This window comes from Lactuca sativa, chromosome 7, assembly GCF_002870075.4.
Source record: "Lactuca sativa cultivar Salinas chromosome 7, Lsat_Salinas_v11, whole genome shotgun sequence".
Lineage (NCBI taxonomy): Eukaryota > Viridiplantae > Streptophyta > Magnoliopsida > Asterales > Asteraceae > Lactuca > Lactuca sativa.
Genome location: NC_056629.2, coordinates 189151576 through 189176937, shown reverse-complemented (window position 1 = coordinate 189176937; position 25362 = coordinate 189151576).

Here is a 25362-nt window from a genome sequence, read left to right as displayed (position 1 = left end):
AACTTCATCCTAAACAATCATTTAGGATAATCTACGTAAATTCAGTTAGTAGATGCTAGAGTGGTTAAGCTTATTGTCTAACATAAGCTCTATAACTTTATACCTTTTATATAAGGATAAACCATTTCATCCTTAGTCTAATATAAGTATCTAATCCACTTGTTTGGATGAAAAATATATATATTCAATATATATTTGTTGTAGTGAGCATAATTCCAAATTTTTATAAAGTAATTAGTTCTCTTAAAACATCATATAATAGACTGAAAGGTCTATCCTTATCCTCTTCAAAAACTTTTACTATCGACATTCAACCAGTGGCCAGGTGACCCTATCCCACTAGAGAATATGAAGGCTCCCTCGAATATCAAAAGATAGATCCAAGTGACCAGGTGTTCTTGTGCCACAAGAACCATACTATTGACGAGTGAGTGTTTTTGACATAATGAGTTGTGAATCGATTCCACAATTCCTAAGATTTTCCAAGAAGACTTAGTTTACAAAACTCATTTTCTTTATCACAACGAAAGGTTAACGATGATTTCATTAAGTTGTATTTCAATCTTCATTACGAAGCGAGCAAATCAAAAGTTTCAACAATAACAAATAAAAGTCGCTAGTAAACTTGATCAAGTGTCTATCACCAAATCTATTCATGGATTGAAAAGATTACATACATCACTTATGTATAATTCTTTGTCAAGTCTTTTGTTCTTTAACTACTAATAGGTAAAGACATTTGTGAATCATCTTCCCATATAAGTATGATTTACATATATCAAATGAATCAAGATTATTTGCCTTCAAAAATTCCATCCTTTTGAAGTTGGTATATATATTTCTTATTTATATAGTCATGATGATTATGACATATATAATCTTGAATCAAATATCATTTGATTAGTTAGGTGTTATGATTAGAACCATCAATTTAATGAAATATTATAGATTTACTTCATAATTAAGATTGTGAGAAAATATTATTTAACAAATAGTACATCGTTTCGGATCACGAATGTGAACATCCATTAAACGATAAGTAAATCTACATTTATTCAAAAATTCACAACTGCTACACGTCCCTATAAAATAGGCACAAAACAGCTATTATTTAAAGAAGGACTATAATAGCACTTATTATATCTTCAACACGAAATGAAATTCATTTGTAATCAGTTGATTATTTCTTCTAATCATCAACACATAATATCAATTATTAGTGTCACCTGAACTATAACATACTCAAGTGAAAGATGGAAAAATAAATAGTTCTATCATATAGATGTCTAAAATCTTGTCCAGGTCAGACTTCTTCAGCTCGACGAGATTAGAGAATCAATTTCTCTTTTAGTGTCTAGTTTCTTCCACAATAGAAACAACACTAATCATTTGGTCCTTTCTTGATTTATGGGTTTATGTTGTATTCCCCTTAACTGAAATATAAGTCTATTTGAGTACATAATCTCTTAGACTTCCTTTTATTCAATGCTTGAACCATCTTGAAGCACTTTCTAGTGTTCTGATTGAATGTCTGCTTTACTTGATGAGATATCTGATATGTTTCATAATTATCCAAGACTTTCTGCAAGTCAAGGTTAATTACTTCCAGTATGATGTGAGACACATCAACATCATCACAATAATACTTACATCAAAGTATCATGTTAAACACCTTTTAAACCATTTCAAATATTTTAAATTTGGGTATTTATAAGTTTTACAATAAAACTATTTTCAACAAAAAATCGATTTTTAACAGGTAAACCGGTTAACCGATAAAAACATTTTTATAAATATCCATTTGTAAGCATCTTATGTTATCTTTTAAATATTTTTTACTCAAACTCCAAGTGATATTATCTTATTTTTAAATGTTGTTTGACATCTAAAAGTCATTTTCATACACAAAACATCAAAAACAATAACATAAAATAAACATCACATGCATGCATTTTAATGTGTATAACCCAATCCATATCCAGTAATAATTTTTGTGAGCCATCATAATAATTATTAAGTCTTTCCTAAAGGACTAAAGGGACACTTCAAAATGGTCTTCAAGCTCCCAGTTGCCAAGACAACTCTTGCTTGTAAAAGGACTTCAAATCTTCATGTTGTGAAAGTTGCAACACTTAAACCATTTAGACTATAATTAAGCCTAAAACCAAAAGTAAAAGCTTATGGTTGGGATTATGGTCTTAAATGGTTAAGTCATCTTCAAGGAGGTCATTTCTTCATCTTGTTACATTTGAAAGGAATACAACTAGTCTAACTAATTTATTACAACAAATCGGCAAGCGAAAAATTGCCTATTTATCTATTACATATTATGAATAAATAAATATCAACCAAACACAACACCAAGGTCCAAATGGATTGTTTATGCACAACAACATATCAAATATTATAACAAACAACTCTTTGTTTTTTCTAAGACAACTTTTATATAACCAAATGCATGAAAAATGATTATATATAACAATAAACAATTTTAACCAAGAAGTGGTCAAAGAAGATAAATATGGATTTTTATTAACCAAAAGAAATTAATTCTTGTTTTCAAAAACCAAATATTATCAAACATAAAAAATCATTCTAACATATAAAAGATGGCTATCATACCATTGTTGGGTTTTGATACAAAATATAAGTTTGTTTTTCCTAAAAACCGGCAACAGAAGTCTTTAAAAATAAAAAGTTTATTTTTAGTTCATAAGAAAATCAAACCATCATGGATCCATTTATAGAGGTTAGAATGAAATAAAAACAACCATATGATGTTTTAGAGATAACCTTTGAAGCCTTTGAGCCCACTTGATTTTGGGTGTTGATGAAGATGTAAAGATCAATGAACATGATCTTTTCTACAAGTATCCACCACCAAAATTAAGGCACTTGGAATGCTTATTCCTTCTTGTTTAAAGTATTTCTTAAGCCTTTAAGTGCTTAACTCAAATAAACACTAAAGGAGAAGCACTTTGAACGACCAAAGACTTGAATGATCTTCAAAAGAAAAGAAAGAGGAGTAGCACTTTGCTACTTACGGTTTTGGTGAGAAGAAAAGAAGAAGAAGATAGTGTTTTTCTTAGCCAGAATGCAAGCCTCATGCATCTCTTATATATACCATGGAAGGTAAGGGCTTTACATTAAAATAATATAAGGAAACTCTTCTATTTTCAAGAAGCATGGGGCAAGGCATGGAGGTTGACAAGCAACCTCCTTAATATTATATATATTTCGGCCATACCTCTCAAAAGAAGAAGGATTCATTTTTTATAAACTCTAAGTTTATAAAATATAAACTTTGTTTTTAGGTAAAAGACAAAAGAATCCAACTAGTCCAAAATGTTGTGCATGACTTATTAATTCATACCATATGAAATAATAACTAGTTATACTCTCTTATAATTATTATTTTCACAAAACAATATTTATTCCCTAGTTAAATACAAGAATTGATATTATTTATTAATAATCATATTAATAATAAATATACAAAATGTGCCATCTTGATAAAGGTGTGACCCTATAGGATCATATACTATTAGCAATATCACTCCATAATGACTCTTGGGCATATAGATTCAACATTTAGATTGTATATATTTATATCAATGGAGTGGCAAAGATATGTCACACAACTAGGAAAGAATAAGCATGAATTAACATTAACATATTAACTAAGGCACTGGGAAAATCCTAAGATCTTTGAGAAAATACCAAGCAATTAACACTTACACGTTAGTCTACGAATTCCTATGTACCAAGATCTCTAATGAAATCAATTTTTGATTTATTCTTAAATATATTCAACTATTTGACTCTTGGACGTTCACTTTCGTTTTCTATGAATATTTTTCACACTTATCATTGTGATTTTCCTATGTTTTAACGTTTGCATCCTTCAAAATTCTTCTTCAATATAGTATGTGCTCTTTAGCGTTTTTGTAACCAAAATTTTCTTAAAAGGTTTTTAATGTGTTCTAAAAATTAACATTCTTCTACATTTTTGTTGAGTTTATTTACTTTTCAAATATCTTTGCCAATTTTATTTCAAAAGTTAAAATATTTTGCGAAATTATTTCGTAATTTGAATTTTTCCCTAAGTTTAAAAGTTTCTTAAAAATTCAAGATTTTTACCTTATTTCAAAGTTTATTTTATACTTTCAAAGATTTTGATGCTGCCTTATGAAATCCTAGGTTTTTCAAAAAAAATACTTATACTTTTTCGAAATCATACATGGCAAGAAAATATTTCTTGAAACATCGCCACCTCAACAATAAGACAGACCCTGAGAAAACTCTATGTTTCAAAAACCTCAAGATGTAATTTTATGGGGGAAATTGTTGCGGCTGAAATTTTGACATTTACTTTATTATGCCCAACATCTTGAATCTATACTAACAACTTGAACCACCGAATATCTTAGTATTGCAATTGTATTTCTTGTGCATGATTAATGTTTTATCTCATAAAGCATGGACTAAGTCAAATAAGCATGTGGTGAACAAGAAAATGCGATGAGTCTCCCTAAAATAATTGGTCAAGAGAAGATATAGGAAGATCCCTAACTTTTAAGATAATTAGTTAGTAATCAAAGGTATAAATAAAGCAGCTAGGTTCACTTCACAACACATTCTACACTCACTTATGATTAGCTCTCGACCTCTGTTCTCTTTTTCTGATCTTCTACACCACACAATCCGATTACACCTATAATCATATTTATTTTTAATTATATTTCTAAGGTAGAGTGATGAATGTCATCTTTCGAGGTTCTATACCGGAGATCTTGAGTAATCAAGGGCTTTCCTCTAACATTCTTTTGTTCTTGTTCTTATATATATATATATATATATATATATATATATATATATATATATATATATATATATATATATATATATATATATATATATATGTTTACATTGATCTATCTCAATTTGCATTGCTTTTACACGATTTATTAAGCATATTTATATATGTTTACATCTTTGGCATACAACATTTGTCTTGGGATACTTTACAATATCTTGACCTTTTTGAACATCTTATTGTTCTTTTCAGCGTTTTCCACATATTTACCACTTTAAAACAGTTTTTTTCCCAATTTACAAATAGACATATACTCATATCTTTAGCTAAATAAACATTCTTTATCTTATTTTCTTTATAACAAATCTTAATATTACTGCCTAAGATCTTCGTCATCTTCTAAAATAATAAGCACCAGATAAATCTTTTTCTTAATATATTTACCTAAAACATCACACCACACTTACTAATTTGGTTACAAGGTTATTAGTGTAATCTTTGATGAAAACATATAAGAAGTATGGAGTTTTGGGAACCATTTTCTTGTTTAAGCTCCACCTGACTGTACGCATCACATTACCTTTCTCCTTTTTATAAAAATCAATTAAAAAAGCTTTGTGAAAATTCTCAGATCCTTTGTTTGAGTTTGGAATCGCATAAATGTCAATCCAAATCACTCAAACTAGGGTTTCGATACCATCTTGTAACACCTCAATTTTCAAACCATAATTTTCAGTTTTAAAATAAATATAAACATCCATGTTTATAGAATATTAATCAATGTAAGACCATTTGTTCAAATAACAAAAATCCATAATCATAGTTATCAAGAAAAGCATTGTGGAATCTTGAATCATAAAATTTCCAATGTGTGTGTATAATCCAAAACTATATGCACAAATCTTAGTGAGTTCCCCAAAATACAACATACATCACATAAAAATGGGCCAACCATAGGGGTATATTTCAACCCATGTGAACGCGATGGTCCCCCATAGACTTTTGTATAATGGATATGGTCAACCCATAGTATTTCATACAATTGCCATGGTTCACCCATAGTCTTTCATGAAAAAGTCAAAAAGACAATCTAGCATACCATGATACCTAGGATCCTATATAATATAATGAGAAGACTCAGCTAAATCCTTAAGATGAATCCTACTACTCGAAGTCCCAAAGAATCGGCTACACGAACTGCCTAAACCAGTCACATACTGAATCTCATTCTATAGCCCAAAACCTCCAAGTTTATCCCCTAAAGTCAAACCAGTCAAAAAGTCAACGGTCAACAACCTGCAGGTCGTGACCCTTGACGAGCCGCACTGTGATCTACACAATGACACACCGCAAAATTTGGCTTAACAACCTTCCTTATTATGGACATAATTCTTTAAGTCCAGAAGCTCAAAATTCCAGATCTTATTCTCACAAGGGTCTTAATGGAAATAGTTTCCCAGTGTATCCATAAGCAAGGCTAAATCACTCAATAAACAAAACCCTAAGTACAAAAGTGTACAAAAACACTTATATTCATGTATGGAGCAAAGAGGGCTCTTGCATGCACTATTTATTCCATCATGTGATCTGAGCTACAACCAAAGATGAATCAAAAGCACAAGAGTTATCCAAAATATATTGAACAAGCCACAAAGGAACCAAAAGTCATCAAAATTGACCAAAAGTCCAACAACTCAAAGGTATATCGAAGAAAAGAGATAAAGCTTGGATATATGAACTTACAAAGGTCCATAGGCAATAGAAAAGGATGAATACTTCAAGTACTAAGTTCCAAAGACCAATATTTCATGTTTTCTTTGCCCAAGAACACAAAATTACAAAAAAAGTGGAATAGGTCCAGATCCTGAGGTCTAAATCCTAATCCCACACTACGGGATTCTCATCGTGACACCTTATGTGTCGATCCCTGAAAAATTCATGTCATGATACCTTATGTGTTGCTTTCTGAAAAGCCTGATCGAGCAAGGTCCAATTCAGCTTAAGCCCAAACTGCTTCCAACCCAAAACTTTCCCCTTCAAGTCTTAAGCATTAGACTCTTAGCTTAAAAACCTCATTCCTTTAAGGTCCAAACTTTATCACTTAAATTTCGAGACCTTAACATGCTAAATTTATAATTTGACTTTCCAATTAATGAAACATCACGAAATTGGATGTTGCATCCGTTTGGCTATTGGGTATGGTTGTGCTAACAAAAGAAGAAGTTTTCTCACCATAAGGGTATGACCAAGGTTAGATGTTCCAATCAATATCTTAAAACAAAAGATAACTTTGAGTTAGCTCCAAATACTAACCCAAAAGAGGCCATTTGTTTTTACTGCTAAGAAAAATGCCACTGGACATGTGGTTGGCCGATGTACCTAGAAGATGTGAAGAAAAATAAGGCCAACTGTGTTGGAACTTCAGGTATTTTTATGATTGAAATCCTATGTTAACATCTAATGCTTGGGTTCTTGATACTGGATGTGGTACTCATATTTGCTTAAATTTGCAGGAACATAAAAGATTGAAGCATAGGGAGCTAAACCTAATCATGGGGAAAAGAGGAACTAAACTTGTTAAAAGGATTGGGGAATACAAGATTGTGGTCAATAATGGTGTTTCATTTAGTTTATTTAATTGTTGCAACTCACCAAATATAACATGAAACATTATTTCCTTTCATGTATTGTACAAGGATGGTTTTCAATTTTCATTAGATAATAATAATGGTAGCATTTTAGTTTAAAAATGGTTAATTTTTTTTTCAAAGCTAGTCCTTGCATTGGTGTCTATGAAAATGCTCTTTATGTAGGAAACTCTAATAATCTAATGTTAAATGTTGGTTATTCTAATTATAATGTATTGGACAAAAATCGTGCTTGTGGCATTGTTGTAGTAGGCATATAAATAAGAAACGCATTGCAACGCTCCAAAAGGATGGGAACTTTGAATCATTTGACCTAGATTCGAATGATGTATGCAGATCTTGCTTACTTAGGAAATGAAAAAAGCGCCTTTCAAATGAAGCTGTGAACGAGGGAAGGATCTGTAGGACTTAATCCTCACTGATGTATGTGGACCGTTCAGATCCGCCACAAGGCATGGTAAACATTACTCTGTGACTTTTATTGATGATTTTATTGATATGTATAGATCTACTTAATGAAACATAATTCATAAACTTTGGAAATGTTCAAAGAGTTCCAAAAGAGAGTTGAAATTTTTATCGATTATTTAAAGGATTATGGAATTGTCTCAAAATTTTATCCTGTAATGCCTATGTTTCTGGGCTTGTCATTAATGTTGATATAATACTCTAGGTTAACCTTTGTAACCCGTTTTGAAATAATAGGAGTGTATTATTTGAGTATTATGTGTTTTGTGCTTAATTGCTTAATTATGTGACTTGATTAATTAAGAATAAAAATAAGCGTCAAAATTTAAGTGTAAAATAAACTTGATATCTTTACATAAAGTTGTAACGGCCGAAACGAGGTTTCTGAATGTATATAGAACGCCCAAATCTGACTTCGTATGAGGAAGTTATGATTTTCTGAAGTTTCGACTTAGCAGTATCCAGCCCGAATACTTGATTTGAGATCAAGCGGTTTTTAGCCAAAACAATCTAAACGAGAATCGAAGATCTCGTTAGTGGTAGCGAATCGATAAAAAGTTAGGCGAGAACGGACGCCGGACGAAGAAGTTATGAATTTATAACGAAGTTTTCCTGTCCCGGCCTACTAAAAATAATTAATAAAAATAAAATCAAAATTAGCTGACGGAGTCTAAACGAAAGTCGTAGAGCGTAGTCTCACCTACGCGTGGATATAAAGAACGTCGAAAACGGAGTTCGTATGAAGAAGATATGAGTTTTGAAGTTTACTAAATAATTAAAATATATAAATTTAATCTTTAATTCGGATGTATATCCGAAGGAGTCACCGATCTGATCCGAAGTACGCCCAGCGTACCCCGATGCATGCACCGCCTCAGACTCGAGTGCTCCGATGACGCATGCAGTGACGATCCGAGGAGTACGCCCCGCGTAAGGGCATTACGCCCAGCGTACATGCGACGCTCAGCCTCTATAAAAGGCTTGCGAGGGCAGCCGAGAGTTTTGCTCTTTTTCTCTTCTCTCTCTCTCTCTCTCTCTCTCTCTCTCTCTCGTTTTGCATCATTTTGCGTTCCATTTATACCCCGAAGCCCCGGTAATATTCTCGAGCCCTGAAGCAAGTTTCGAAGCCCCAAAGATCCCGAGAAGTGCGATTCCCGAGCAGAAGCTCTGCCCGCGAGGAGCCTGGTTTTTGTGAAGATCTTCCAGATCTACCGAAGAATACTACTTCTAAAAGTCGTAGTGCTGTCCGATCATCTTCTGATCAAGTGAGTGTGTAGTTACTTTCTTCTAACGCATAATTATGAAGTATTCTATACGAAATACGTGTTATGTGTATAATTTTTTTGTTATGTGTGTGAATGTATATTCACTCTCTTTTATCTCATAGATCTGATTTATTTTCTATGAAATACGTGTTATGTGGGTGTGCCTCACCTGTTATGTGGAATATGTATTGAATGAGAATGCTATACAGGTTTTAAACTATATATAAAGGTATATATTTTTATCTACTAATATGTTGGGTAGAACATGGGTAGATAGTTGATGTGTGATAAACAGATGAGAGGCCTCGATGTTGTTGTTGTTGATCTAGTTATTCAGCGGAGTATGGATAACGACCACAGACTCTTCCTAGACAGTCTAATGGAACGCTAGCAGGTTCATAACCTGTAGGTGTTGTGAACGATGTGTTCACCTGTGTACTCTATCCCCCTCATGGTTGCCTTTAGGATATCTATTGTTGAGGAAACCCCTTAGCAGTAATGTCTGTCCCGATGAAAATCCTAGATTAGGTCCCTTGAGATAGATGTTGTTTTAGGGACGTAAAGTGAGGATAACGGGAATGGGTAATCGGGTTATTGTTGGTTGGTGAAATTAAATCAAATTTATTTATTGTGGGTTGAAAACCCTATATGCTCACCAGGCTCCCAAGCCTGACCCACTCAGTTTTATTTGTATTACAGGAAGTGGCGCAAGGGCATAAGATGGATGAATCATCGAGTTGTTTTGTTTACAAGTCTGTATATGTATATATTAGTTGAATGACTTGTAATGTTATCGTTTATGCTTTATGGTCTGTATTGGAACATGACATCCCGAGTTTTGATTATATAATGAAAATGCATCTCTTGATGAAATGCTTTGATAAATATTATTTTATCATATTTTGTTTTGGGAACAAATTCTGCAACTCTTTTAAATCAAAAGGATTTACTCTGAAATTATTTTAAAAAGCATAAATGAAACCGGATTTTTCTGGCCGAGATTTTGGGGATGTCTCTGTTGGTATCAGAGCATTAGTTTAAGCGAACTAGGAATTTGTAGGATTTCTAGACTTAAACTTAGAATGCTAAGTGGAGATTGTGAGAAGTGTGTCTGATATATTATAAACATGAGCACTAGTTTATTTTAGGAAAGTTGCCTAAAATGCTTTTATATGCTAAATGTTATATGTTGCCATATATGATATTAATTGTTCGGATCTACGGTCTGTTGCCGACCGGATCTGGAAACCTTATGTGTGTAGGATTCTAAGCGTATGTCTACGTTATTAGAACTAGCATGTAATCGTTTGGAGGAATAAGGGTGAATTGAAATTTTATCGTGAAAGAGGATCTAATTTTGCCTTATTCGGTGTGTAGATCAAAAATGGTGAGAACAAGGAGTGGCGTTGGAAACGCGGATGAAAACAGGAATCAACCGCCAGTAATTGAGCAAATACATGTTGTAGCAGCAACAACAGAACGAATAACGATGGTTGGGGTGCAAGCCATGATTCGGGTTATGTTAGTCGAATAAAGGGATGAAATGCGACAGATGTTGCATGATAATAGGAACGAACCTATCATACCTATTGAGGAACCCGAATTGATTCCCGAGTAATCAGAGGAAGGGAACAATAGTCGCATGGTGAGTCAAGTTGGGACTCCAGGAGAACAAAGGAACGATCCGGAAAGGAGAAATAACAAGGATGGGCGTATGTACAAGAACTTCTTGGGCACCAAGCCGCCAAGTCTTTCTAGAAGCCTGAAGCTTGTTGAGATTATAGATTGGATCTCCAAAATGGAGATGGTATTTGAAAGTTGCGACTGTAGCAACAAACAGAAGACTGTCTTTGCAGTTAGACAACTGAAGACTGGAGTCTTGAGTTGGTGGAAGTTGTTGGCAGATACTATGCCACAAGGAGAAGCCCTGAAAATGTCATGGGAGGAGTTCTTGGAACAATTAAGGGTACAGTATTGTTCAGAGATAGATCTGATTGATCTGAACAATGAGTTCCAAAACTTGAAGAAGGGGAGGATGAGCATAGATGACTATGCTACTGCATTCACTGAGCAAATGAAGTTATTTCCGTACCTAGTGCCAACAGAACTCTCCAAGATTGAGAGGTTTGCTAATGGACTGCCTTCCGACTTTGGTCCGACAGTCAAGATGGCCACTACTCTGAAAACAGTTGTTCGTGCAGCTAAGAATGTGGAGGCCCAGCACAAGGAAAAGGGTCTGGAAAGAATAGATGTTGGTGAAAAGAGGAAGTTCAATGGAACTTCAGGGTCCAACAAGAAAAAGAAGTTCTCGAAGTCTAGTTCGAGAGGAGGAGGAAGGGAAGCGAAATGGTGCGACAAATGTAAGAAAAAGCATCATGGAAAATGTGAGGTAGTGGCCACGTGCTACAAGTGTGGAAATCTGGGGCACTATGCCAATGAATGTACCCTCACTAAGAAAGTTTGTTATGGTTGTGGTGAGGAGGGACACATGTCGAGGGACTGCCCGAAGAAGAAGGAGGCAGATAGACCCAACATTCCGCCAAAGCCGAAGGCGAGAGCATTCCAGATGATTCTGGAGCCAACTACTCCTTTATATCGCATGAATTTGGTAGAAAGCTAGCTTTGCCTGTTGATAGACTAGATAATGCTTTATTAGTCGAAGTTGCTAGTGGCAAGTTTGTAACTGTTAGTCATCGTATGAAAAACATCTTAATTGACTTGAATGGGAATAAGTTCCACGAGGAATTATTGCCTATAGAACTTAATGGTTTCGACATCGTGTTGGGAATGTATTGGCTTAGCGCCAATGACGCCGAAATTTTATGCAAGAAGAAAATAGTCAAAGTAAACCCACCTGGGAAAGAATCATTTATGGTGTATGGAGATAAACGCAGAGTAAATTCTGGAATCATTTCATTGATGAAAGTCATAAAGTGTTTGGCTAAAGGATGTACGTCGTATCTAGCATTCGTGATCGATGCTAAAAAGGAGAAAAAGGTGATGCAGAGCATTCCTGTCGTGTGTGATTATCCGGAAGTATTTCCCAAAGATCTTCCTGGATTACCGCCTGATAGACAAGTGGAGTTTAGAATAGACTTGTTGCCAGGGACGACGCCAATAGCAAAAGCACCTTATCGATTGGCACCGACGGAGATGAAGGAGTTGATGATGCAACTTCAGGAGTTATTGGACAAAGGTTTCATTAGACCTAGTTCATCGTCCCGGGGAGCTCCGGTGTTATTTGTAAAGAAGAAAGATGGAAGTATGAGGATGTGCATTGATTACAGAGAGCTGAATAAAGCAACGATAAAGAATAGATACCCATTGTCGAGGATTGATGACCTATTCGATCAACTACAAGGTTCAAGTTATTTTTCAAAGATCGACCTGAGGTCAGGATATCATCAGCTGAAAGTAAGAGAGCAGGATATAGAGAAGACTGCATTCAGAACACGATATGGAAACTACGAGTTTTTGGTTATGTCGTTTGGACTAACTAATGCTCCAGCAACATTCACGGATTTGATGAATAGGGTTTGTAATCCGTTCCTTGATAAATCCGTGATAGTGTTCATTGATGACATTATGATTTATTCAAAGAGCCAAGAAGAGCATGGCAGAGACTTGCGAGAAGTGCTGGAAGTCTTGAAGAAGGAGAAGTTGTATGCAAAGTTCTCCAAATGTGATTTTTGGATTCGAGAAGTCCGATTCTTGGGTCACGTGGTCAACCAAGAAGGGATAATGGTTGATCCAGCAAAGATTGAAGCTGTAATGAAGTGGGAACAACTAAAAAGTCCCACAGAAATCCGAAGCTTTTTAGGATTAGCCGGATATTTTCGAAGGTTTATCCAAGGCTTTTCTTCGATCGCTAGTCCATTAACAGCTTTGACCCACAAAGGAGCTGCTTATGCTTGGAGTGATAAGCATAAAGAAGCGTTCGAGAAGCTAAAGAAAAAGCTATGTGAGGCACCGATACTTTCTCTACCCGATGGATTTGAAGACTTCGCTTTATATAGCGATGCGTCTGGGGTTGGATTGGGTTGTGTTTTGAACCAAAGGGATAAGGTGATCGCATATGCATCTCGACAATTGAAAGAGCATGAAAAGAACTACCCGACTCATGATCCTGAGTTGGCAGCGGTAGTTTTCGCTCTGAAAATATGGAGGCATTACCTCTATGGCACGAAATGCAAACTTTTCACTGATCATAAGAGTCTCCAATATCTTTTTAATGAGAAAGAATTGAATATGAGGCAACGACACTGGCTAGAGTTACTTAAGGACTACGACTGTGAGATACTTTACCACCCCGGTAAAGCTAATGTTGTTGCTGATGCTCTCAGTCGGAAAGTCAATCTTGAAAGGAAAAGGCCAAGAGCGTTGAGAATTGAAGTTGTCTCGACAATTGTGGAAAGTATAAAGAAAGCTCAAGAGGAAGCTTCTTAGAAGAATGACCGAAAGGAGGAACGTTTGGGCAAAACGTTGGTGTTTGGAATAAACAGTCATGGACTGAAGGTGTTCCAAGATCGAATTTGGATACCTAAGACAGGAGGAATCAGAGATCTTTTGATGGAAGAAGCTCACTAGACCATGTACTCGATTCATCCCGGTAGCACTAAAATGTATAGGGACCTGAAACCCTACTACTGGTGGCCGACGATGAAGCTTGATGTTGCAAAGTATGTGGCCGAGTGTGTGACTTGTGCGAGAGTCAAGACACAACATCAGAAACCGTACGGGAGTTTAAAACCATTGCATGTGCCTATGGGTAAGTGGGAAGGCATTGCTATGGATTTTGTCACTAAACTGCCCAGAACAAAAAGTGGTCACAACATGATTTGGGTGGTCGTTGATCGATTCACTAAGAGTGCGCATTTCAAAGAAGCCAAGGAGAAATGGTCTATGGAAAAGCTTGCGAATTCTTACGTGAAGGAAATTGTGAGGCTTCACGGTGTCCCGTTAACGATTGTGTCAGATCGTGACAGTCGTTTCACCTCGCGATTTTGGAAAAGTCTACAAGAGGAATTGGGTACCAAGTTGTGTTTAAGTACAGCTTACCATCCGCAAACTGATGGTCAGAGCGAACGAACGATACAAACACTTGAAGATATGCTGAGAGCATGTACCCTGGAATTCCTAGGTAATTGGGATGAACATTTACCTTTGGTAGAATTTTCCTATAATAATAGTTTCCACTCGAGCATAAAGATGGCACCTTATCAAGCTTTGTACGGACAGAAGTGTCATATGCCATCTTGTTGGCTTGAGGTTGGGGAAAAGCAGTTTATGGGACCGGAGATAGTCCATCAAACTGTTGAAAAGTTGAAAATAATTAGGGAAAGAATGTTAGCAGCTCAGGATCGTCAAAAGTGCTATGCTGACAACAAGTGAAGACCGATGACTTTTGAAGTTGGAGATTAGGTTTTGCTTAAAGTCTCACCGTGGAAGGGACTTATAAGATTTGGTAAAAGGGGAAAATTAAGTCCAAGGTTTATTGGACCGTTTAAAGTTCTTCAGAGGATTGGGAACCAAGCTTACAAGCTCGAACTACCAGAAGAACTGAATGGAATTCATAACACTTTTCATGTGTGTTATTTGAGGAAGTTCACGGGAGAAGTTTTTGACATGATTCCACTTTCGGAGTTGAGAATCGATGAGAACAAAAGGTTGATTGAAGAACCAGAGGCAATCGCTGACCGAAAGACTAAGAAGTTGCGACGCAAGATGTTCGAGTTAGTGCTTGTCCGATGGAAACACACGAATGGGCCGAATCTCACCTGAAAGACGGAGAGTGACATGATGGTCGCTATCCGCATTTGTTTGTTGATGTGTAATTCCGGGGACGGAATCATTCTAATGTGGAGAGAATTGTAACGACTGTGTTTCTGGGATTGTCATTAATGTTGATATAATAGTCTAGGTTAACCTTTGTAACCCGTTTTGAAATAATAGGAGTGTATTTTTTGAGTATTATGTGTTTTCTGCTTAATTGCTTAATTATGTGATTTGATTAATTAAGAATAAAAATAAGCGTCATAATTTAAGTGTAAAATAAACTCGATATCATTAGATAAAGTTGTAATGGCCGAAACGAGGTATCTGAATGTATATAGAACGCCCAAATCTGACTTTGTATGAGGAAGTTATGATTTTATGAAGTTTCGACGTAGCGGTATGCAGCCCGAATACTCGATTTGAGATCGAGCGGTTTTTAGCCGAAACAATCTAAACGAGAATCGAAGATCTCGTTAGTGGTAGCAAAGCGATAAAAGTTAGGCAGGAACAGATGCCGGACGAAGAAGTTATGAATTTATAATGAAGTTTTCCTGTCCCGGCCTACTAAAAATAAATAATAAAAATAAAATCAAAATTAGCCGACATAGTCTAAACGAAAGTCGTAGAGCGTAGTCTCACCTACACGTGGATATAAAGAACGTCGAAAACGGAGTTCGTATGAAGAAGATATGAATTTTTGAAGTTTATTAAATAATTAAAATATATAAATTTAATCATTAATTCGGATGTATATCCGAAGGAGTCACCGATCAGATCCGAAGTACGCCCAGCGTACCCTGATGCATGCACCGCCTCGGACTTGAGTGCTCCGATGACGCATGCAGTGACGATCCAAGGAGTACGCCCCGTGTAAGGGCATTATGCCCAGCGTACATGCGACGCTCAGCCTCTATAAAAGGCTTACGAGGGCAGCCGAGAGTTTTGCTCTTTCTCTCTCTCTCTCTCTCTCTCTCTCTCGTTTTGCATCATTTTGCGTGCCATTTATACCCCGAAGCCCCGGTAATATTCTCGATCCCAGAAGCAAGTTTCGAAGCCCCAAAGATCCTGAGAAGTGCGATTCCCGAGCAGAAGCTCTGCCCGTGAGGAGCCCCGTTTTTGTGAAGATCTTCCAGATCTACTGAAGAATACTACTTCTAAAAGTGGTAGTGCTGTCCGATCATCTTCTGATCAAGTGAGTGTGTAGTTACTTTCTTCTAACGCATAATTATGAAGTATTCTATATGAAATACGTGTTATGTGTATATTTTTTTTGTTATGTGTGTGAATGTATATTCACTCTCTTCTATCTCATAGATCTGATTTATTTTCTATGAAATACGTGTTATGTGGGTGTGCCTCACCTGTTATGTGGAATATGTATTGAATGAGAATGCTATACAGGTTTTAAACTATATATAAAGGTATATATTTTTATCTACTGATATTTTGGGTAGAACATGGGTAGATAGTTGATGTGTGATAAACAGATGAGAGGCCTCGATGTTGTTGTTGTTGATTTAGTTATTCAGCGGAGTATGGATAACGACCACGGACTCTTCCTAGACAGTCCAGTGGAACGCTAGCAGGTTCATAACCTGTAGGTGTTGTGAACGATGTGTTCACCGGTGTACTCTATCCCCCTCATGGTTGCCTTTAGGATATCTATTGTTGAGGAAACCCCTTAGCAGTAATGTCCGTCTCGATGAAAATCCTAGATTAGGTCCCTTGAGATAGATGTTGTTTTAGGGACGTAAAGTGAGGATAACAGGAATGGGTAATCGGGTTATTGTTGGTTGGTGAAATTAAATATAATTTATTTATTGTGGGTTGAAAAGCCTATATGCTCACCAGGCTCCCAAGCCTGACCCACTCAGTTTTATTTGTATTACAGGAAGTGGCGCAAGGGCATAAGATAGATGAATCATCGAGTTCTTTTGTTTACAAGTCTGTATACGTATATATTTGTTGAATGACTTGTAATGTTATCGTTTATGCTTTATGGTCTGTATTGGAACATGACATCCCAAGTTTTGATTATATAATGAAAATGCATCTCTTGATGAAATGCTTTGATAAATATTATTTTATCATATTTTGTTTTGGGAACAAATTCCGCAACTCTTTTAAATCAACAGGATTTACTCCGAAATTATTTTAAAAAGCATAAATGAAACCGGTCTTTTCTGGCCGAGATTTTGGGGATGTTTCATATCCTCCAAAAACTTCACAACTTATCAGTGTTATCGAGAGAATAAATTGAATGTTACTAGATATGGTTCGATCCATGATGACTCGAGCTACATTTTTGATTAGTTTCTGGGGGTATGACCTAATGACGACCACTAATATATTAAACCTCCTAGGAACTAAGAAGGTCGCTAAGACACCTTCCGAAATATGGAATAGGAAACCTCCCAGTCTTGTACATTTGGAAGTCTGGGGTTGTAAAGTTTTTGTTAGTCATGAGGCCATCAATAAACTAGAACCTAGATTAATAATGTGTTTCTTCACAGGCTATCCATAAAAGTATTTTGGATACTTATTCAATAATCCTTCTAGAACAATGTTTTCATTTTTCGAAGGGGCTTCTTCCTCGAGAGGGATAAAATATACAAAGAGACTAGTGAGAGTGCAATTAATCTTAAAGATATTCAAGAGTAAAATGAGGAAGGTTTTACGGTTGAAACTAGAACTCAAGCTAAGGTTGATCAACTTGTTGAGAAACTAACATAATTCCAACGTCTTTGCTTCATAGATTTAATAGAGTTTGTATTCCTCTAGAGTTCTATGGTTTCATATTGAAATAGAAGGAGACGTACTAATCAGTGATCATACATTGGCTAGTAAGGATGGCCCATCCTGATTGCTTAACTAGGCATTTATACACAACTTTTAGGCGAAGAAAGCATTCATAACAAACCCTAAGTTTACATGCACCCTAAGATTTGGGTTTTATTATTATGACAATGTACTATAAAAACTAACATTATAAACTAAACAAACGGATTGATTTACTAACCTTTTGTCAAAATCAAAATTACCACTTGAACTCTTGAAGATTCTGATATCCTTGTTTCTCATGGAAAGTCTAGCTCCCAAAGTAGAATGACTCTAATGGATCACATCTAATAGACTAAAACCCCTACGACTTTAAGATAGATAAATATATAGACACACAGAGAGAGAGAGAGAGAGAGAGAGAGAGGAGAGAGAGAGGAGAAGTTGGAAATTTGGATTTCTCAACCTTATGGAGAGTATGGAAGACTTCTCTATGTCTTAGAGGGATCTTTATATAGTTGTCGTATTTTTTAGATAACCATGATTTGAATCAATTAAATAATCACACTTAATTATGATTTAAATATTTTCCTTAATTGTTACTTGGATAGCTTCTCGAAGGTTTCTGGAACCTTTATAAACTGTCCACTCCTATGGACTATCTAGAATGATCCTTTTGCTCAACTATTGAACAATTATATTTCAGCCCCTATAATTTTAAATTAAATCCACATTAATTCCATACTAACTCTAATTAATTTTAACTAGTTTCTAGTTAATTTATTAACATGTAATAAATTAATAAACTATTTATCTCAATCTCTCTAATTAGTTTCTAGCTATTTGAACTCCTAAGTGAAACCCAAAATTGACCTTGTTATTATTCTTAAAGTTACACCAATTACTTATGACATTGGAGTCCCATTTCTAAAAATATTCAAGTTGGATAAGTTATCAACTACTATTCGTCAAATAATATTCGAATAACCAACAAAGCACGCCTTCTACAACAACTTTCGAACTATGATCTTATCAAAAACCATTCCTTAGATAAGTGATCAATTATTCCTTTGTTTCTACAAGATATCATTGAGAATTGAGTCATAGATAATTAAATAAATTAATAGTTTAAATTTTAGTTTCTAGGTTTTTGATTCCATTTTATGACAAACAAATTAGACTACTAACTGAACACATCAATTCAGTCATGGCCAGGCCTAGCACTTTAATGTTACCATCAAACCATCGAGGGGCCCATAATATCGATTTTCCTACTAAGGCGAATAGGAACAAATAAAAATTGACCACATAGCCTTTTTCTACTCATCAAATCATGCGTTGACTCACCCGTTATGACCACCAGTTATAGATAACATTTGAGTAAGACTAATACACAACCAACTTGCATCCAAAGAGATCAAATGTTTCTTTATTTTAAGAATAAAATATATTATCATATTAGAATTACTCATGATTAAAGCAATGAAGTAATCTCTCTAAGCATGGTTTTCTCTAATACTTCAATTTCTATTAAGCACTCATAAACATTTGTCGTAATCTCCATTCTATGTCTAACTATTAAAGATATTCTACTAACACTTCATGACAATCTCTATTCAATACTAGCTCCTAAGAGTGCGATCAATTGTGGAGTATCAATAAATTAATACTTGGGAAATAGGGATCTAAACATGGAAAAATGAAACACAATAATAAAGGAATTATAGATGGTATCACGCATGAATGTAAAGAAATGTCTATTATTTAATCACCATAATAATTAGAAATTTTATTTCATTCTTCTAAATGTTTCTTATTAATCAACTAACTACTAAACTTTACATCTTATCTCATGTCTATGCTCCTATCATGCATATTATGTCATTCTTTGGTCTTCCATTTTGTGAATGGATCAGTTGGATTCTCCTCTAAAGATACTCGTTTCATAACTAGAAGTCTATCCTTAACTCTATCTCGAATGTAGTGATATTTCTCTTTATATGCCTCGACCTTCCGATATCCCTACGCTCTTTAGTCAGAGCGACTACACCTTTGTTATCAAATAATATCTCCAACAGATCTTTGTTGCTCGGAACAACTCTAATATCGCCTATGAAGTTTCTAGTCCAGGTAGCTTCCTTGGGTGTTTCACTTGCATCAATATATTGTCACCGCAACACCATTCAAACTGAAAACCCATATAGATTATGACTTTGAATCATCTTTATCTTTTTGGAAAGTTACATCACCATATCCCTTCACAATTAGTTCTTGTTCACCTCCATATACAAGAAACATGTCTTTAGTATTCTCAAGTACTTCAAAATGTTCTTGACAACTATCCAATGACTATGTCCTGGAATTTTCCGATATCGACTTAGCATGCTAAAAGAATATGACACATCAGGATGAGTACATGTCATGGTATAGATGATCGATCCTATAGCCAAGGCATATAGGATTCGAATCATTATGTCCCATTCATTACTAGAATTAGGACATTGAGTCATACTTAAGTTAATTCCATTATGCATTGAACACTTCCTTTCATGAAAATTTTCATATTAAATCTTTTCAATATCTTATCCAAATATGTACTCTAATTAAGTCATATTTAACGTTTCGATCTATCTCTATAGATTTTTATACGTAGTATATATGTCGCTTCACCTAAGTCTTTCATAGCGAAACATTTCCCAAGCCAGGTTTTTTACATTGTGGAATATGGAACATCGTTTCCTATGAGTAGTATTCCATCTGCATACGACACTAGGGATATAACGACAATCTCACTAACTTTAACATACACACAAGACTCATCTAGACTTCTCAAAAAGGAAAACTCTTTCACTTTCTCATGGAAGCATAGATTCCAGCTTCAAGACTCTTATTTGAGTCAATAAATGGATATCATTAGCTTACACGCTCTATTAAGATATTAGTCATGTTTAAACCCTTTAGGTTGTGTAAAGTATATATCCTCTGTAAGTAAGTCGTTAATTAAAGCCATTTTAACATCCATTTTCCATACCCCATAGTAGTAAATTTCAAATATAGCAAGGATTATCCTAATGTACTTAATCTTAGCTACTAGTGAGAACGTTTAATTCCTTGAGTCTGAGTAAAACCTTTTGCCACCAACCTAGCCTTGTATGTTTGTACATTCCTATTCATGTCATTGTTTTTCTTTAAGATCCACTTACAACCTATTATCTTAATACCATGTGTAGGATCAACCAAATTCCAAACTTAGTTATCCATTATGGATTGAATTTTACTGTCCATTACCTCTTTCCACTAGGCTGCTTTAGGGCCTGTCATCACTTCCTTCTAGTTAGTTGGGTTATCCTATCACTATTCAACGTGTTTCATTCCATAGTTATACGGAAACCATAAAACTCAGGAGGATTGCTAACTCTATCGGATCTGCAAATATGTAATGATATTTCATTAGGATCAACAGGTTTCTCAATCTTTGCTTCAGTACTAGTGTTAACTAAAGGTTCATTCTCTTATGGCTCTTGAATCTCTTAAAGTTAAATATGAATCCTAATGACATCTTGAAATATAAGTTCTCACTCGAGGGACACTCCTCTTCGAGTTATAAAAATAACACGTTTTCACTGGGTCTATAAAACAAATATCCAAAAGCTTGTTGTGGATAACCAACAAAGCAACACTTCTCAGATCTGGCTTGAGGTTTGTCTTAGGTTTTGTGTGAATCAAAACCTCACAACCCCCAAACCTTGGTGTGGTTAATTAGAGGAACTTTTGTTAGACATATCTCATGAGATGTCTTTGAAACCTTCTTAGTTGGGGCAAGGTTTAAGATATGGGATGTTGTTTCAAGTATATAACCCCAACACATGATTGTTATTAAAGCCTGGCTCATCATAGATAGAATAATGTCCAACAGAGTTCTTTATTTTCTTTCAGAAAAGCCATTAAGTTATGGTGTTCTTGAAGGATCCAATTATGAAACTATTCCACAATCTCTAAGAAGATCTTTCAACTCAATACGAAAGTATCCTCTTCCCCCGTAAGATCAAACAACCTTTATCTTCTTTCCCAGTTGAATCTCTAGTTCATTTTGAAACTCTTTAACCTTTTCAAATGTTTATGACTTATACTAAATCAGATAAACATAACCACATTTACAGAAATTATCAGTAAATGTAATGCAGTAAGGTTTATCGTCCCTTGTGACAGATCTGAAGCATCCATATATATATATATATATATATATATATATATATATATATATATATATATATATATATATATATATATATATATATGAGATTCAATGATCCTTCACCTCTTTCACAATTCCATGCGGATGGAGACTTTGTCATCTTTCATAATAAACAAGACTCATACACATCATCCGATTTTAGGTCGATTGACTCCAAGATTCCTTCCGAATGGAGCTTGGAGTGTTTCATACTTACACGACCAAGGCGACAATTCCATAAGCACCCTTTTCATAATAAAATGAAAATTGAAGACCCTGTTTATATAATGCATAGAAATAAATAATCTTTCTAGACATCTTTGAATAGTAATAAAATTTAACTAAATTAATCAAAACTCCACAACTAAAATTCAGCTCGAGCACTACAACCATCAAGACATGTGATGTTCTTTTATTCCCCATGATCATATTCAAATATCCATGCATAAAATTCCTTCATTCCTTTAGTCCATGCAATACTGTCACACTTCGGCCGTCGGCGGAAACACCGAGTGGTGTAAAGTCAATCTTCGTATCACAGTTATATAATATACATTGAACAGTACTAAAGAAAATACAAACCTTTATTGATGATTGAAAGTTACATTATTGTTTTCCTAGTACTTATTACATAATATCCGACTATGACATACTTCTTAATGAATAGAAAGGGTAATAGTAAAACTTCTCCTGTTCGAATACATACCAGCTTTTCAAGTTCCTAAAAACACATGCATTTTAAAATACGTCAACATAAAGTTGGTAAGTCCACAGGTTTTGACTCGGATATAAAATAATACTTTTCCAAGTTTCAAAAGTATAAACATAGTTTCAATTCTATACGAGTATGTAGTATAGGTATAGTTGTCTACTTAATGACTAAGTAGTATACCTACAAGTTTCTTGTACTTAGAATATAAGTGTTTGGGAAAATTATACATAACATTCATACTTATATATCGACAAAGTATAACGCTTCTAAACTTGTGCCACCATGAGTCCATAACCGCGGCTGTATGACTAGTTTCAAACCGCTGCTTGAAATAAGTTCCACACGCTTCATCGACGTCGGAAAAATAAACAAATAAAAGGACAGTTTGTCACTCGCTTATTTTTTATTGTAGCTAGCAATCACGAGTGGGTTGTCAACATGTATCTTATTAATGTACAACTTCCTCGCTCGCATGAAATTAACGGTTACATGTCGGAGGATTACTACTAAGATTTCCAATCTTAGTTGATGAATACAATAGCTCATGTAGAATTTGTCGGCATCATATAGTTCTAACAACAAAAGCATCTTTGTTTCTAAAACCCGAAGTTACTAGACTATGCTTTTAACCATTACTCCTAAGTTCATAACTCAAAATCTACATTATTATAATAACATGCTAACAAGTTGATAATAGTTGTATATTTTCAAAATATCATATTTAAAACAGCTATATCCCGGTTAATATAACTATCTATTTTGATACGAATATACTATCATATAGACATAATGTTAACTTATATACAATATTTAGCATGCGTTTTCCCCCGAAAATATTAAAAATTGGGGCCATGAAACTCACCCTAGTAGCGTGATTTTATGTAATCTAACTAGAAACGGTCAACGGTTCAAGATAGTCGGGCTCGGGATGCAAAATGGCCTCCAAAAACGAGATAGATAGAAGAGATTAGGTGTGAGAAGTGTTAAGGACGAATTTTCTATTTATATGCTGATTTTTGGCCATTCATGTCGTGAGCTATACATGCTCACGTCGTGAGTCACGCCGTCTCACTTCGTAGACCCGCCATTTGGTCCCTAGCTTCGGATGGTGTCCCTTTGACTCCTCACGACATGAATAAATCCTTGCTCATGTCATGTGATTTTGGTTTATCCCTTTGTAGACTTTCCATATGTCTACCAGCTCCGAAATTTGGCCTTATGACTCCTCACGTTATGAACATCTATGCTCAAGTCATGAGTTCAGTCTGATTAGGGTTTCTGACAGCTGTATCTTCGGAAGGTCGTAACTTTTGCATACAAAATCCGTTTTGTCGTTATTTATATCCACACGTAGGCATTTAAAAGTACTACAACTCTCTTTTAGACTCCAATAGCTAATTCTAAGTCTATTTAAAATTCATCTTATTATAGAGATTTATAGTGTTTAGTTATCATAACTTCTTCACGCGAAGTCCGATTTAGATATTCTCTATACTTTTGGAATCGTATGGACATATACTTTGAGTTGTATCATAAAGAAATTTCATATTTGTATTACAATTTTTCATGAACTACATAGTATGTTTATCACATACTAGTTTACAAAATCACATTACATGATTGGTATAATCACATGTGATTGTTTATTTACCTATTTTGACTGGTGTTACAAATACAGTTCACATATTAGTACCACATCCCATATAAAAACGCATGAATTAGAGGTAGTTGTATTATTATGAAGTTCGATTATGTAAGTACCTAAACTAGACCCGGTTTCTTGAACCTTACCATCCTTGAGATCTTTCAAGTACTTTGGGCAGCTTCGTTTCCAGTACCCCTTAACGCCACAGTAAAAGCACAATGCTAATTTAGGATTACTCATAGGATGAATAGTAGTGTCACTCTTTCCATTATCGGAATGTGAAGCCACTATTTTTCTTTCCACTCTAGATAAGAACGCTTCCTCTTGTGTCCACGACCATTATGAATGTTGAGTACTTGAGCTTGAGGTATACAATGAGTTTTTTTACACCGGGTTCAACTTTTTAGAGGAGGCCATAGTGTTCCATTAATGTATTTTCCACACTATTCAACTAAGAAGTCATGATAAAATTATCATATTAACATGGGAAAGAACCAAGTACTAGGTCCACAATTAGATTCTAGTCAAATACAACGTCGAGGTTCTCAAGTCGGTTTATGTACCTCTTTATATGATGAACATGACCACACACCAAACCTCCTTCTATGAGTTTACATGATGTTAGGGCTTGATAATCTCAAAATGCTCTTGCCTTTCCCTTTGCCAAAACATTTCAGCCAGTTGCAAGTTCATCTCAAACGCGCATGTGTTCTCGAAAGCCTTGTGATGATCTAACGATGGAAACAACCATCATGAAAGAAACATTATTTGAGTCATACATGTGTTTGGAATTAGCAGCTTTCTCTTCATCTGTTGATTAATTATCAATATATAGGATAGGTTCGTCGAGCACATATTCAAAATAGTCATACCTCATGTGATTCTTAAGTTTCTCATCCAATCGAGCTAATTAGCCCCGCCAATGATCTTCTCTCTATAAAGAATATACATGAGGGGAAAGTTGGTTTTTGTGGGTGGAGGATCTGGGAGAGGAACCCCATTTGTACCCAACATCTAAAAG